We start from the raw sequence: 14305 nt of genomic DNA on the forward strand, positions 1-14305 counted from the left end.
TTTGTGACATTCAAGAATCATGCTGTTATTATGGAGAACAAGCCCTTTTCACTGAGTGAGAAAAAGGGTACTCCCTCATCACTGACAGGGAGGATATTGCCATGACCCTTGTGGGAAGGAATCAATGTCTGCATTTCAGCAATAGTAGTGAAAAAAAGTCAGAGAATGAAGACACAGCAAGGTTTTTTTATGAAGTAAAGCCACAGCACAAGTTGTATGATGTGACAGTTGTAAAGACAGGAGAGTCAAAGATGCTCTCCAACATTTTGATTTTGATCACTAGGTGGATAGCATTGCCATGCATGGAGGTAAGTAATCAAAAAGAAAAGCAGTTTTCAAGAAGAACACTTGATGCTTTGTACTTGGAACGCAACCTTACGGACTTCCTCTCATTCCTTAGAATGACTACTTCTTTCTCTGATTTCTCAGTGAAAGCTTCGTTTACTCTAAGAATCACATCCTGGACTTGAAAGATCTTTCTTCCATAAGTGCACATAGCATTATCTAATTTCCTTTTTACCATTTCCAGGTTTTATTATGATCATATTTTTTAACATTTGCATTTCCTTGTAAACTGAGTTTCTATTACAGGAGGTTCTTACATCAGTCTTGTTTATAGCCTTATAGCTGTTGTAGCACTTAACATGCACTAAAAATATTCAATAAATGTCCATGTGAAGTTGTCCAGCAGAATTCATAGGGCAAAATCATTATCATCACAAGTACCTTTTGCCGTTCGTGCAGTGTTTCTTGGTTCAGTTCTCAAGTATCAGACATGTTTGCATTAACTCCTGATTGTCTGGCTCTCTGCAATACTGAAAGTAAGCCGTGAAAGTAAGCTCTTCATTCAAGAATCATGCTGTTATTATGGAGAACAAGCCCTTTTCACTGAGTGAAATAAAAGGGAATGATTCAGTGAATTTGTATCAATGAGAAATACACAAAAGTTTATACATAGCTTCCTTAAACTTTCTTAGACTGTTCACAAACTATATGTCATCCTAATTTTCCTTAGCCACTCTGAATGATTAATATTCCTGTTCTTAAGTAGTTTAGATGATATAGGACCTTCAACTACTTCACAGGCTCAGAAATCAACTGATTATCCAAGATTTGGATTCTCCAATTTCAGCTGTGAATATACAACTGTCTATACTTACACACAGTGCTCATGTCAAACTAATTTTTTCAGATGACTGACGATCTGAGTATATATTCTGGAGTTTGTAACTTTTCAATGTGATTTTAGAATGTATAGGTTTATATTTTAATATTTCTGTTAAATTTTCATAGCCATATTCTGTAATAAAATAAGCACTGATTCAAAATTTCCAACTTGTTGCATATTACAATCAGCTTTCACCAGAAGTGTATTCAATTATTGAAAAATTAATAAGAAAATAATCAAAGAAGACAGAACACTTCAACTCTACTTAGTGGCAAGTGTATAATAGGAAGGAAGAGACTACCACTCAATAAAAAAGAATTAAAATCTATAAACGAAGGAAATGTGCTTCTAAATAGTTTCTTTAAACAAAGCAAATGTGTTGTAATACAGGTAGAGGATTTAGAAAAATAGAATTCAAAGATAATTTTTTGGAATCAGGTTGTATATTTCAGTAATCTTAGTAAAAATATGTGTTTCATGCAGGAAACTTAATGCTCTTTCACTCCTTTACTTGTGTAAGCATCTCTCAGTGTGTGTGTGTGTGTGTGTGTGTGTGTGTGTGTGTGTGTGTGTGCAGGTATGTGTGTATAAAGCTTAGTGGTTTACTAGAATGAATGTACTACCAAGTCTAACAGTTAGATGTTACTATAAGTAATGAATCAATTTATTTGCATTTTTGAAAAGGAATTTAGAAATATTTTTTTAATAATCTCATTTTTCTCCCTTGTATCAGGGATCGAATTGTGACACTGGTATTTCTTCATCTTTAAGTTGCTCTCTCATTTGCAAGCCTCTGATGTGAAGTTTGAGCATTAGTAAGCTTGACATCATTCTCTTCTTTTTCTCCTTGTTTCTTCTCCTCCTCTTCCTCCCCGTTTCTCTCTCCTCCCCTGCTCCCTTTCCATAGCTTCCTCCCTCCCTTCCTCCATCTCCTCTTTTTTCTTCCCTTTTCCCTTCCCCTTCTCTTTCTTCCTTTTGTCAATTTCCGCCAAGGCAGTGCCTCCCCTGCAGTGAGGTAGGAAGCACAGCCCATGGCTTGAAGCATAATTTTACTGTACTGAAAAGTCTTTGGAAATGGTGCCACAAGATCTTCCAAGCTCACTGAACAAAAAAGGCTTAGGGCCTCCCTTACCACATTTTGGTATCTAAATTGACTTGTTTTAGTTTACATATGATTTGATTATTTCACTTTCCTTGGAGTTATCCAGGAAGCCTATGACCTGTACCCAGATTATTCCATTGACTGTAGATATTTAAACCAAGGGATTTAAGTCAGTTATTATAAGGTTGGGAAATCTGACACACCGTGCATTATCTCAGGTCAGATGTGAGACTAATTTTTGAAGAACGCTAGAACTTTCTAAATTTTGTATAGGAGGTCATAGTTTTCAGATTCTTTTCTACCAGTTAAGACATATATCTCTAAGCAAGATTTCATTCTGCAGATTATTCATAAGGGGCTACAGTGTGCTGAAGGAGTTTGAAATTGATACCATCGGTATCATTTAACTGGTAGCTCCAGAAAATAGTTATCACAGCCAGGAAGTCATGTCAGCAAGGCAAATAGCACTGCATGAAAGGGAAAGGAGCTCAAAGCTACCAAAAAAAAAAAAAAGTAAATAGGGAATTCATTGCATTTATCCTGTGAGCTGTCATAAAAACAGAGTTACTCTGACTTTCAGGAGTTGCTGGAATGGGAGAAAAGAAGGGAAAAGAAATATACAAGATACAAGATAGCAAAGATAATTATACTACTAATTTCTATTAGTTCATTGAAACAAAGCGCTTGTACTTACATTGTTATATCAATTTTGCCTGCTTATGTCTGATAATCTTAGCAATTACTTTGAAGATAACAATATGCAACATATTTACCATTTCTAGTTTTCTAATTTGTTCTTTTGAAATTCTATATCATTTTTTTTTCTTTAAAATAAAAACAAAAGAATTTTGGTCACCTCCTTTTCCAAAGCAAGGCCACATGACATATTTTATAAGAACAACATTTTGATATAACCAGCAACAAATATTTTCTCATTTCTTTTTTCAATCTGTTTTATAAACTTAATATTTAAATTTTGGTCTTTGATTAAACTTCAATTTACCTTAGTTATGACTGGAGGCAAAAAAAGTGTTTGTTTTATTATCTAATTATCTCACCATTTTCTAGTACTGTATATTTCGGAGTGGCTTCCCCTTTATCTTCAAACTCCTTTAGCACACTTGCTAAAAGTCAGTGGTCTATTTTGTTTCGCTGGTCTCTGTGTCCCTTCCTCTCCTGGCTTGATTTCTGTAGTTTCACAGGAAGTATTAAAATCAAACACTATAAGTCTTCCCAAATTTGGATTTAAAAATTATTTTTAAAATTATTTCATCTGAGCCAAGTATTTAGCTCAATGGTCCAGTGCCTGTCTGGCAAGCGCGAAGTCCCGAGTTTGATTCTCGTACAAAAAAACAAATAAATAAATAAAAAATAAAATAAAATAAAATTAAATTATTTCACCCTTTTAGTAATTTTTTAAGAAAACTGTAAGAGTTCTATGGAATTTCTATTGCAATTTTGTTTAATGAAGAAATAATATTATATTATCAATCTTCAATTTGCTATCTCAATATGTCGCATGTCTATTTAAATTGTACTTAATCGTACACATCATGTAGATATAGCCTGAAATTAAGAGAAACTGAATCACTTATGGTCTGTATTTTGTCATCTTTGTCATTTTTAGAAACTTTAAAAGCTATTTTAAATTATTGACAGTATGTGAACGTAAACCTTCTATCTTCATTCTGTTACCCGATCCACTTTATTTACTCAGTTATTTATTTTATACAGTCTTCAGAATGTCATGCAGACTTTCATGTCACATGGAAAAAGTTTATTTCTTCACATTTTACTCCTTATGTCTTTGATTTCTTTCAAAGCACAATTTACTTCTAAAGCGCTCATGATGGAAAGATGTTTTTAAAAATGTCTTTTATAGATAAAATGCTATTCATGTTTTCCTTTCATTCTGTCACAAAATTTTTATTTTTAAATTAGTTTTCATTTATAAGTCATCACATTTCTTGTTTACAGAATTCTCGGTTTCTCAAAAAATTTTGGTGGTATATTTAATATTAATTTCTTTTGTCTCTTTTTTTAAAATTAGCCTGGTTATGGCTTTATAGATTTTGTTGATGTCTTATATAAGTAACTTTCAGACTACTAGTGTTATTATTCATTTCAAAGTTTATAATTTTTTGCTTCTGTCTTCATTGTTTACAGAGTCTACATGCTTTATCTTTTCTTTCATTGCTTGGTAGACTACTATGTCACTGATGTTAGAGTTTCTAAAAGAAGAAGACAGTAAAATCTTGTAAATTAACATTTCTGTCTAACCAGAGCTTTATGTAAATCCTCAAAATTTTCATCTGTACTGTTTCAGTTATCATTTAGTTTAACTAACTTTCAAAATACTTTGGTAATGTCTTCCATAATTTGAGAAAATTATAACATTGTATAGTTTAATTTCCAAAAATTTGGGAATTTCTTATATATAACTACTGTCTCTCAGTCATAAGATTAGAAACTAATCAAACACAAATATTGAGAAAAAATGAATAATATACACAGAAAGCTGAATCTGAAAAATCTTCAAATATCATAGTATGTATACAAATTCTCCCTAGGAGAAAATGAAAGTATTTGAAGAAAACAATAGAGAAAAATTTTCCAAATTGTATAAAGATTGTAAATGTGAAGATCAAAGGAGCTTAATAAATTCTATGTAATAAAATATAAAAAGTGGTAGAGCTAACCTATTATAATAAACAGAATTTTAAAAGACTGCTCATACTAAATATTGATGAATACACAGAAGACCTTAGATTCTCATACACTAATGATGGGATCACTTCAGAAATTAATCTGATAGCACCTTAAAATGTCAACACAAACTTACTGTGATCAACCATTCTTAAGTGGTATCCACGAATAATGAAGGTAGATGTCCATAAAATGTCTTCTATACATATTCATGACATAATCAGTTATAATAGCTCAAAAAGGAAATAATCAAAATGTCCACTGATAAATGAGTGAATAAAAAATTATGTTCTATCCAGATGATGATATACAATTTAGCAATTAAAAATGAATGGCCTATTGGTAACCAAAAATATGGAATAATTTCAAAATAATTATCCTAAGCAAAATATGATTCAAGAATGACATCTTAATAAAATCCAACTTATACATTGTAGATGCTACAAATGAATCTTACAGTTTATGATCATCAGTTGTCTGGAGTGGATGGCGAGAACAGTATAATTGAGAGGGAAATTGATGAAAGAACAAAATAAAATTGTGCAGGGTGTATGTGTTCATTCTCTTGATTTGAGTTTAAGCTTTTATGAAAAATAAAAATCAGAAATTAGACTTTTCCCAATACAAGCAACTAGTTATACTTTGTGCAATTTAAACTAGTTACACTTTGTGCAATTCAAACTTGCTGCTTTTGTGTGTGTGTGTGTGTGTGTGTGTGTGTGTGTGTGTGTTTACAAGCAAATAAAATCCCTTTTCTTGGTAACCTAAATAAAATAACAAAAGCTGTAGCTCCTTGCCATTTCTCTTACATACATTTAGAATAACAATTAGACAGAAGGAGGCAGGTAGTGAGGGAACTATTCACTGATAGTTACTGTGGACAGTATCACTACTGAGTGTCGTTCTCACTCCCCCAGGAAATAAGAGGTGCTCCAATGTTAGTACTGAAAGGGTTGTTGGCCCTGACCAGACACTGTAGCCAGAAAAAACCTCAGCCAGAATCAGGGAGCTCCTGTCTCCCCCGCCCCTAGAGATTTACCTGTAACCCTATGTCCCCCCACCCTTCAGAATCTGTCCCTGGCGCCAAACATGTGCCAATGAAATACCTGTGCATCTCTAATGGCCTTAGGGCACAGCCCTAAGCTTAGGCTACTTATATTCCCCCACACCACGTGTCCACGAGAGAGATCCTGGACTTCAGCAGCCGGGTTGCCAGTCCTCTCTCTCTGTGTTCTCAGAATAAAGGCCTCTTTTTGTTTTATACGTCTCATCTTTCGGAAATACTTTTCATCTTTTGGAAATAATCCTATCAAGTACGTTTTGTGATATTTAAAGATTAGAGACTTCATTAAGATGGCAGAAATGCTAGTGGAAGCCTCATTCAATTATTATTTACTATTGTTTATTTTTATTGTTTAATTTTGTTATTTAAATATTGGATTATTAGTGTTCCATATTTCACCAAATCAAACAACTTTTTATAAATCAGTGGACTGATAACTGATTGTTATATCCTAAGAATTTCCAGTAAGAAATTTTTGTTATTTTCGAAAAAATATTAAAACATCCATGTTGCTTTTTATTCTAATAGTTTTTCTTTCAGAATTTAACTGATTTGAACTTTAGGATCCTTGGTTGATCATAGATTTTTTTTTATTTTAAGGACAATAAAATCCAACAAAACAAAATACAGCCAATCAAAACAAAGCAGTGAAATTGGTACAGAACTTCAAAGCAGGATACTAGGAAAACAACAATAGCTACCATAGTTACCTTGTTATCTTCACATTAATTGTCCCTTCCATCAGGCATTGCAAAATCAAAGCAAAACAAAGCAGAATAAAACCAATTAAAACAAAACATTGAATACAGCAAAATAATTAATCAGAATGAAATAAAACAGTGCGAACAATATTAGATTCCAAAGACAGACAGAAGGAAAGCTCCCATATTTGCTATATTGCACACTGTCATGCTCCCAGTAGATGCTCAGACTGCTGGCCCCACGCCTGCAAGGTCAACCAAACACTACAAGCGTCCAGTTGCTTTTTGTATTTCAGGTGCTATCAACTCAGCCTGTCCTCTGAGCCAGCTAGTTGCTTATGACGGTGGGTTTTGGGGTTGATTCTCAGCTCCTGTACGAGTAGGTTCTTGGGAGGAGCTGACATTTCTCTTCCTGAACCCCCCATAGCTTGCAGAGCTTACCAGAAAGGCTGGCTGTTGGTCTCTTGTTCGCTATTCCCAGTTTCAGCATGGCTGATGCTCTGGAAGGTCTGACTTTTCTTTTTCACTGATAGACTTTTTAAAGTACATAATATTACCTTTGTTTCAGTGAAAAGAATCTCATATATGGTTCTTTCTCTTTCTTTTACTGTTTCTGTTTCTTCTTTTTTCTTCCTTCCTCCCTCCTCCTCTAGAGAGACAGAATGATCATTTGTTAATCGCTGCACCCACCTTCCTGTTTCCCTTCATCTTTGCTGCCCCCCTCATTCTTTTCTGTGCTAACGTATATTGTTGCTGTAACACGTGCCACACATTGTGGCTCCTGGTATGACAAGAAGGGCCTGTTCAAATTCAGCGGTGAATGGAACTTCCAAGTAGTAATTTAAAGTTAGTGGCCGGAGTGATAGATTTGTACTGTTATATACAATAGCACAGAGCTCCAAATTCTACTGAGTAGGATTAAGTTAAACAATTTCATATAAAATTTCTATTATATTTAGAAAATAGTATTCTGAAGGACACAATGAAAATATTTTTGAATGACAGTCATGCATGCTTATGAATAACAGAATGTAGAATGAAATAATAGAGGAAATCAAGTTTTACAGGTTCACTTGTTTGTCTAAAGGTATCTTCCTGTATTGTCACAATGTGATGTGAGGTTCATTATCTTTACAAGTTCCTAACTGCAATCAGAGCTGATTTCCATAAAACACAGCAGGTAAAACAGTCTATAACATATTTGTCATGCATACAGGGAAAGAAAGGCAGAAGAAAAAGGGAAGAAAATCATCAAAGTGTTTATGAGGTTGTTTCCGAAACAAAGTCGAACATTAAAACACAGCCCTTGGCTTTGGATGGAAAAAATCACTTAAAGTTATCCAGGTTCCAGGAATGCATTTAAGGCAATATAGCAGATGGGCTATTGAGTAACATCTTGTGTTAATTTATTTTTAAAGCACACAATGAGTTTTTATGATAGAATTGAATTAGAAAATCAGAAGAAATATCTTTCTCCATTTATTCTGTTATCTTGGAAAAAGTATCTGGCTACTCGTACAATTATTTTCATAATATGTAAACTGTATGCCTGATTCAGCACCAGGTGCATGATATTTTTAATTTTTTTTAATTTAATTCTAAGAACAATATGCAAATGCCATGTATAAAATTGATAGTATGATGTTCATGAGCCCATTGGCCTCTTCTGTATGGAGCAAGGTCTTAGGTAATACAATTCTGGAATTTGAATGTATTATTATATTTTTATATAAATCAATAAAACAATTTTAGTTATTCATTTTGAAGTAGAAGTAAATATTCTCCAACTTCAGCTTAAACTATAAAGAATATTTAAATTTAAAAATTTAGTACAGGTAATAATTTTATTAATATAATTAAGTTAATGTGTGTTGGTATATATGTACTTAATGTCTCAAATATTACAAACATTCACTTTCATTCTTGAGAAAGAAAAATTAGAATATGGCTGAGGCAAGTTACACGATGACTTTTTATGATTTATCGTGTGGTACTTTCTTATCATTCTGTTAAATAAAACTTGAGAAAGTTAACTAGTACTGATCAAATATATGTCCAGGAATATTTTTCTGCAGCACATAGTGTTGCATCTATAAATGCATAAAATAACACACTTAATGAGAATGAATTAGATTAAAATATTTTAACTCATTAGAAGAACTTGGAATTCCAATTAGAAACTGGAAGAGAATGCAATCCTTTCTTCTGGCCATTGTGTTTCAATATCTCCTCCAAAGAGGCCTGGGAACAGACACACTGTCTGTTTATTGTCCCTTATCTGGAGTGAGATTTCCATTAGATTCTCAAGGACATAAGGATGATGCCTCCTTGCCTGTATGCATGATTCTGAGATATCAAACATACCAAAGCATCTATCATCACCCACTCTGCCGATTGCAGGTGACAGGCAGCTTGTCAGTTACACGTTCTTTCTTGCCACTGTGGTCACTTGGCAGCTCCTGTGCACTGTGTGTTGTGCAGGTGCTTTCTTTTGGCAGCTGTGCTCAGCTAATGGAGCAATCCAATCACAGCATCCGTGAGCCTCCCTACAGAACATGTGCTGCTTTGGAAATGTTTGCACTTACCATATGGCCAGGGTAACTCAGGCTATGAAACAGTGCTTGTTTGGACTTTCCGACTTTGAAAAGCAGGCAGGATTTATTATGGTGAAGATCCACACATTTTCAGGCGACTTGTGATGTAGCTGCACAGTTAAGTGGAAGAGAAGCTTGGATTTAAATGTCATGATATTAAAAAGTGCACAGTAAGTTCAGCCACTATTTTTAAAATTATTTTAAAAATTGTAATATAGTCACTCTGCTGAATCTATGCCTTCCACACACACAGCTTCATCCATCCATGCACAGAAAATACTCACAAAAGTAAAGTCTTTCATACTGAAAGTGCAGGCTTTTTTTTCATTTTATAAATAATTCAACACCATTTTACACAACATTATATTATATCCAGCACCATAGTTAATCAAGAGTTGACTTAACGGACAAAAGAATTTGTGTATATTATAAACATATACTGCATCATTTTATTTTATTTTGGTACCGGGGATCGAACTCATAACCTTGCACTTGTAAAACAGGCACTTATGCCACTGAGTTAAATCCCTGGCCCACTGCACCATTATATATAAGTAAAATACTCTGTTTTCATTGAGGTTCCTGAACCAACTCTCCTAGGGCCGTAAGGAATATATAATCTATTGTAATATTTTAAATGTTACATACTTTCATGTTTAAATTATAACATATTAGGAGACAACACCAAAAAGTAAAGCACTGGCAAAATGTTATGAAGATTCATTGGTTTATGAAATTGTCTCTCTAGGGCAGGCTTGCTGTGGCTTTACTTGGTGTCATCCTCACTGTAGATGTGGATTGAAGAGAACACTGTCATCTAGAAGTGAAAATGAGATTCACTCATGGGTGGGTGTAAGGCTGATTCTCAAAATTTTTACTGGGAGATGGTATATGTAAATATGCATGAACTTAATTTGCCAAAAAAAAAAAAAATAACAATGTAAGCCTGCTGGCAAACAGTATTGGTGGCATACTTATCTCTCCAAAGAGTAGAATATCCTAGGATATATAGATAATATGAATATATATATATATATATATATATATATATATATATAATATGCATGTGATAACATATTTACTTATACATATATTTACTTGAGGCAATTGAGGGAGACGTGCAGGTAAAATTAAATAAGAATTGTTGGACAGCACAGAAGCTGAATGCACATGCAGGGCTGTGGTGTGGCCCAGGCATGAATGAACAGCATCATCTGTTGCTCTGAGGGGTCCTTGAACCCCTCTCAAGAACCTGTTCAGGTTTCCTCCACTGTCCACTCAACTCCTTGCCTGTTCTGATTAAATATGGGCTGCTTAACATCAGTCAGCCAACTGGCTAGCAGAGTTATGCGCTTTGTTGAGGATTTCAGACCATACTGCTGGTCTCATTCCTTTGAGCCTTTGCCATGCACCTATTTAGGGGTTGAGGGTCTGGCACAGACCCCAACAAAGAAATGGCTACTGAATCGGTTAAATTATCAAAAACCCATGAAATTCTATGTATACAGCACTGTGTATTTTATTTACAGCTTCATTTTTGAAAATCAATAACCATTCATTACCTTTTGTGAAGTAATGCCATTACCTCAAAATAATATGCCATTATTAGTATTTTAGTTAAAAATACAAGGAAGAATTTTGTTTGCATGTTTGACTTACTTGAAATGAATTATAGAGATTTCATTACAACCAGCTAGTTGGTAGTAACAAGATTTTGACCCCCAACATGGATGCAAGAATCCTCAGATATACTGGAAAGGAGGCAAAAAAGAAAGCCAGTGTTCAGTCAACAGTTTCAAGGAAAACACTTACGAACAGGACACATAAGTTGTAGAATTATTTATAATGGTTGCCCAAAAACCCAAAAATAAAGAAAGTGCAGGAAATCTGACCACAACGCTAAAGACCTAGAAAATCCATACCATGGCCTGGATCCCATAGCAATAACCTGTACAAGTTCAGTTGAAAAACTAGAGCCCACAGCAATGACCTATTCAAGTCTATCCCTTAGATATTCACTGGAAAAGCCCACAGGTCAGAAGTGAAAGATAGAAAGTCTATACCAGTGGATGAAGGATCTGTGCAAGCAGGCGGAGGGTTCTGTAGTGGAGCCAAGAAGTGATGCTCAAAGTAATGACCAGGTGCCCCTGAAAAGTACCACAGCCATTCTCAGTGACAGTGAGGTCACCGACTCCTCCAATGATGAGAACCGCCAAATTCATTTCAGAAAGCCAGTGTGAAGAACTTCTCCTGGAGATTGAGCAACACACATCTTCCCCTCCAGAGCCAGAGAAGTGATGCTCAACACAAGGACGAAAGCTCCCCCAAAGTGAATCACAGCCATTTTCAATGAGAAGGCCCCAAACTCTTTGGATAATTGTTGAGTTCATAGTAAGGCAGGAGCATGACAGCTCCTCCAGGAGAATCAACAGCTCCAAAAGACAACATTTAGGAGAACCCACAATGCTGCTGCTGTCTCTCCAGGACTCCTTTTCATGCTGGCAACAGTCCCCAGGGGGTCCATCTACATGCAGCACCGTACTGGTACTGATTCAGTTCAGCTGGTACTGAAGTTGAACACCAGATACCAATCCACTACAGCCAGATAGGGACAGGATAACAAAAAGAAGTTAGACAAATCCCATTCAAGGATCAGTTAGATTTAGAAAAAAAGAACCATGTCATGCCTTGATCTCCTTCCCAACACACACACACACACACACACACACACACACACACACACACACACACACGCTTCTGTATTTCTGGGCTGGTATAAGCCACCTTGAAGAAAAACCAAGACCCTCCAGGAGAGTGCTTTACACAGAAGGTCGAAGAACTACACCAAACTAATAAAGAAACTTCAAAGAAAAGAACAACTGTAATAGAGAAAAAGAGAAAAGGAAAAAAAGAAAAAGATTATATGTATATTTCTATGTTCACTATTTGTCCACCATGATTGTTAATGTCCTTCATTTAGGATTTGAGCAACTTTGGTTAAAATGTATATTTATATGTTAAAATATAATTGCATTTATTTATTACTGTCACATAAGATACAGTATAGCCAATGAAATACCTTAAATTCATGGAAAATATTATAGTCCACATAAAACATAAGAAGGTTTTGTAGTATTCTCCAATAAAGAGAATATTTTAAATATTATTTTTTTCGGTATCACTGATGTTATAGGAATTTTGGTAAACAGGAAAAAAGAAACATTTTGAAAGTCTAAGTAATATTTCCTTTATATTATCTAATCAGCTACTCTTCTTATTATGGATTAGCCAGTTCTTTTAGCAACTACAATGTTTCTCGGAGCTCTGAAAACTGTGTTTTTTTCTTTAATAGGTTAGTTAAAGGCACTCAGAAAAATTGCTATTTTTAGCTCTTTTTCAGCTTTCAAAATGCTTGTCACTTTTCTGTTTGTTTTTTTTTTTTCCTACTTAATTGTTCTATTTTCTCATTCCAACACCTTTATAACAGGATACAATTGTTGAGTTTAAAACTTACACAATTTTATAATCTGTTTCTCAGGAGAGAACTTGATTTTATTAGTAAACTGGATTCCAAATAACATTTATGGTGGTGCTTCTTGAAAGGTTTCTGTTGGACATTTAATAGGCTTGTGTGGATTTTTTAGCCTCAAATTCTGACCTTTGTCTAACCCTTACCTTCGTTAATTACACCTTTCCAGGAAAATTCATCTGACTCCCTTTTACTAGGTGATGAATTTTTTCTGTCCACTGAAGAAAGCTCCCATCTTAAAATAGATTACAAATTAATTTTCCCCTATAAGCCTAAAAATCCTCCCCAAATCTCTTGGATTCCTTTATATTTTCCCATCAATATTTACTAGGGACGTTTGCATACGTCTGGTATTACTTGGTCAAAGTCTGAAGGCATATTGGTCATACTGTGCATATTAACTATGCATCGTCCTCTTTCTCCATAGTTTACAAGAAGCTTGCTGTTGGCAAGCAGTTAAATGTCTTTCACTATATAATATCGTCTGTAATTAAATTGGATACCTAGAGAATCATACTATTTTAAATTGAGAGCTTTTATCAAGTAAAACAGATAATTAAATTATTGTCTCTACTTCTGAAAAAAATAAGCTATGAAGGCACAAAAACTACAAAACAAATTTTAATTTTAACAAATACCACATATCTTTGTTTTCAATATGAAGAAACTGCTTAAATATATAACAGGAATAAAAATTCTCTAGAATTTAGCATTTAGTTCATTATGCCAGCTAATGAGATTATTACAAATTCATTTCATTATAATTTTAACATGAACTGAGGACTTTTTTCTTTTGTATATGAATTCTCTTGTGTGTCACGTATATTTATTAGCCTCAAATTGTCACAGTATTTACGATCAATGTTTAATCAGCTTGACAAGTGAAAAATAAAAAGACGCTTTAAAATGATTATAAGGACAAAATCAAGGAAAAAGAAATCTATGAAGAAACACTGGAAAGCATTTCATACATTATTTTGAGAAAGAAATGAATCAGTTTTGTACAAACACATACAGAAACACAAACATACAAAAATGCCATAGGAATAGTTTAACTGAGCATTTTCTTCTAACAGATTTAAGAACATTTTAGTAATAATATTTCTTGTGCTTTTAGGGTATTTCATTTGCCAAAATATGAGTATCTTATGTGACAATAATAAGTAAATGTAATTATATTTTAATATATACATATACATTTAACCAAAGTTGCTCAAACCCCAAATGAAGGACATTAACAAGCTTTACCAACCGTAATGAATTCTTAAAATTTTATGTAAACAGACACATCCACTCTTCTGCATTTACCCTTAGGGAAGAGTTGCTAGGGTCCTGGAAGGCAATGTAGCAAAGATCTATCAAAACATCATTATATAATTATGAAAGTGGATAGAACACATATAGGTTTAAAGAAACTATTGTCATCTTAGTACTTGTTCACA

This window comes from Cavia porcellus, unplaced genomic scaffold, assembly GCF_034190915.1.
Source record: "Cavia porcellus strain 051 isolate PalLab524CR breed Dunkin Hartley unplaced genomic scaffold, mCavPor4.1 scaffold_11, whole genome shotgun sequence".
Classification (NCBI taxonomy): domain Eukaryota; kingdom Metazoa; phylum Chordata; class Mammalia; order Rodentia; family Caviidae; genus Cavia; species Cavia porcellus.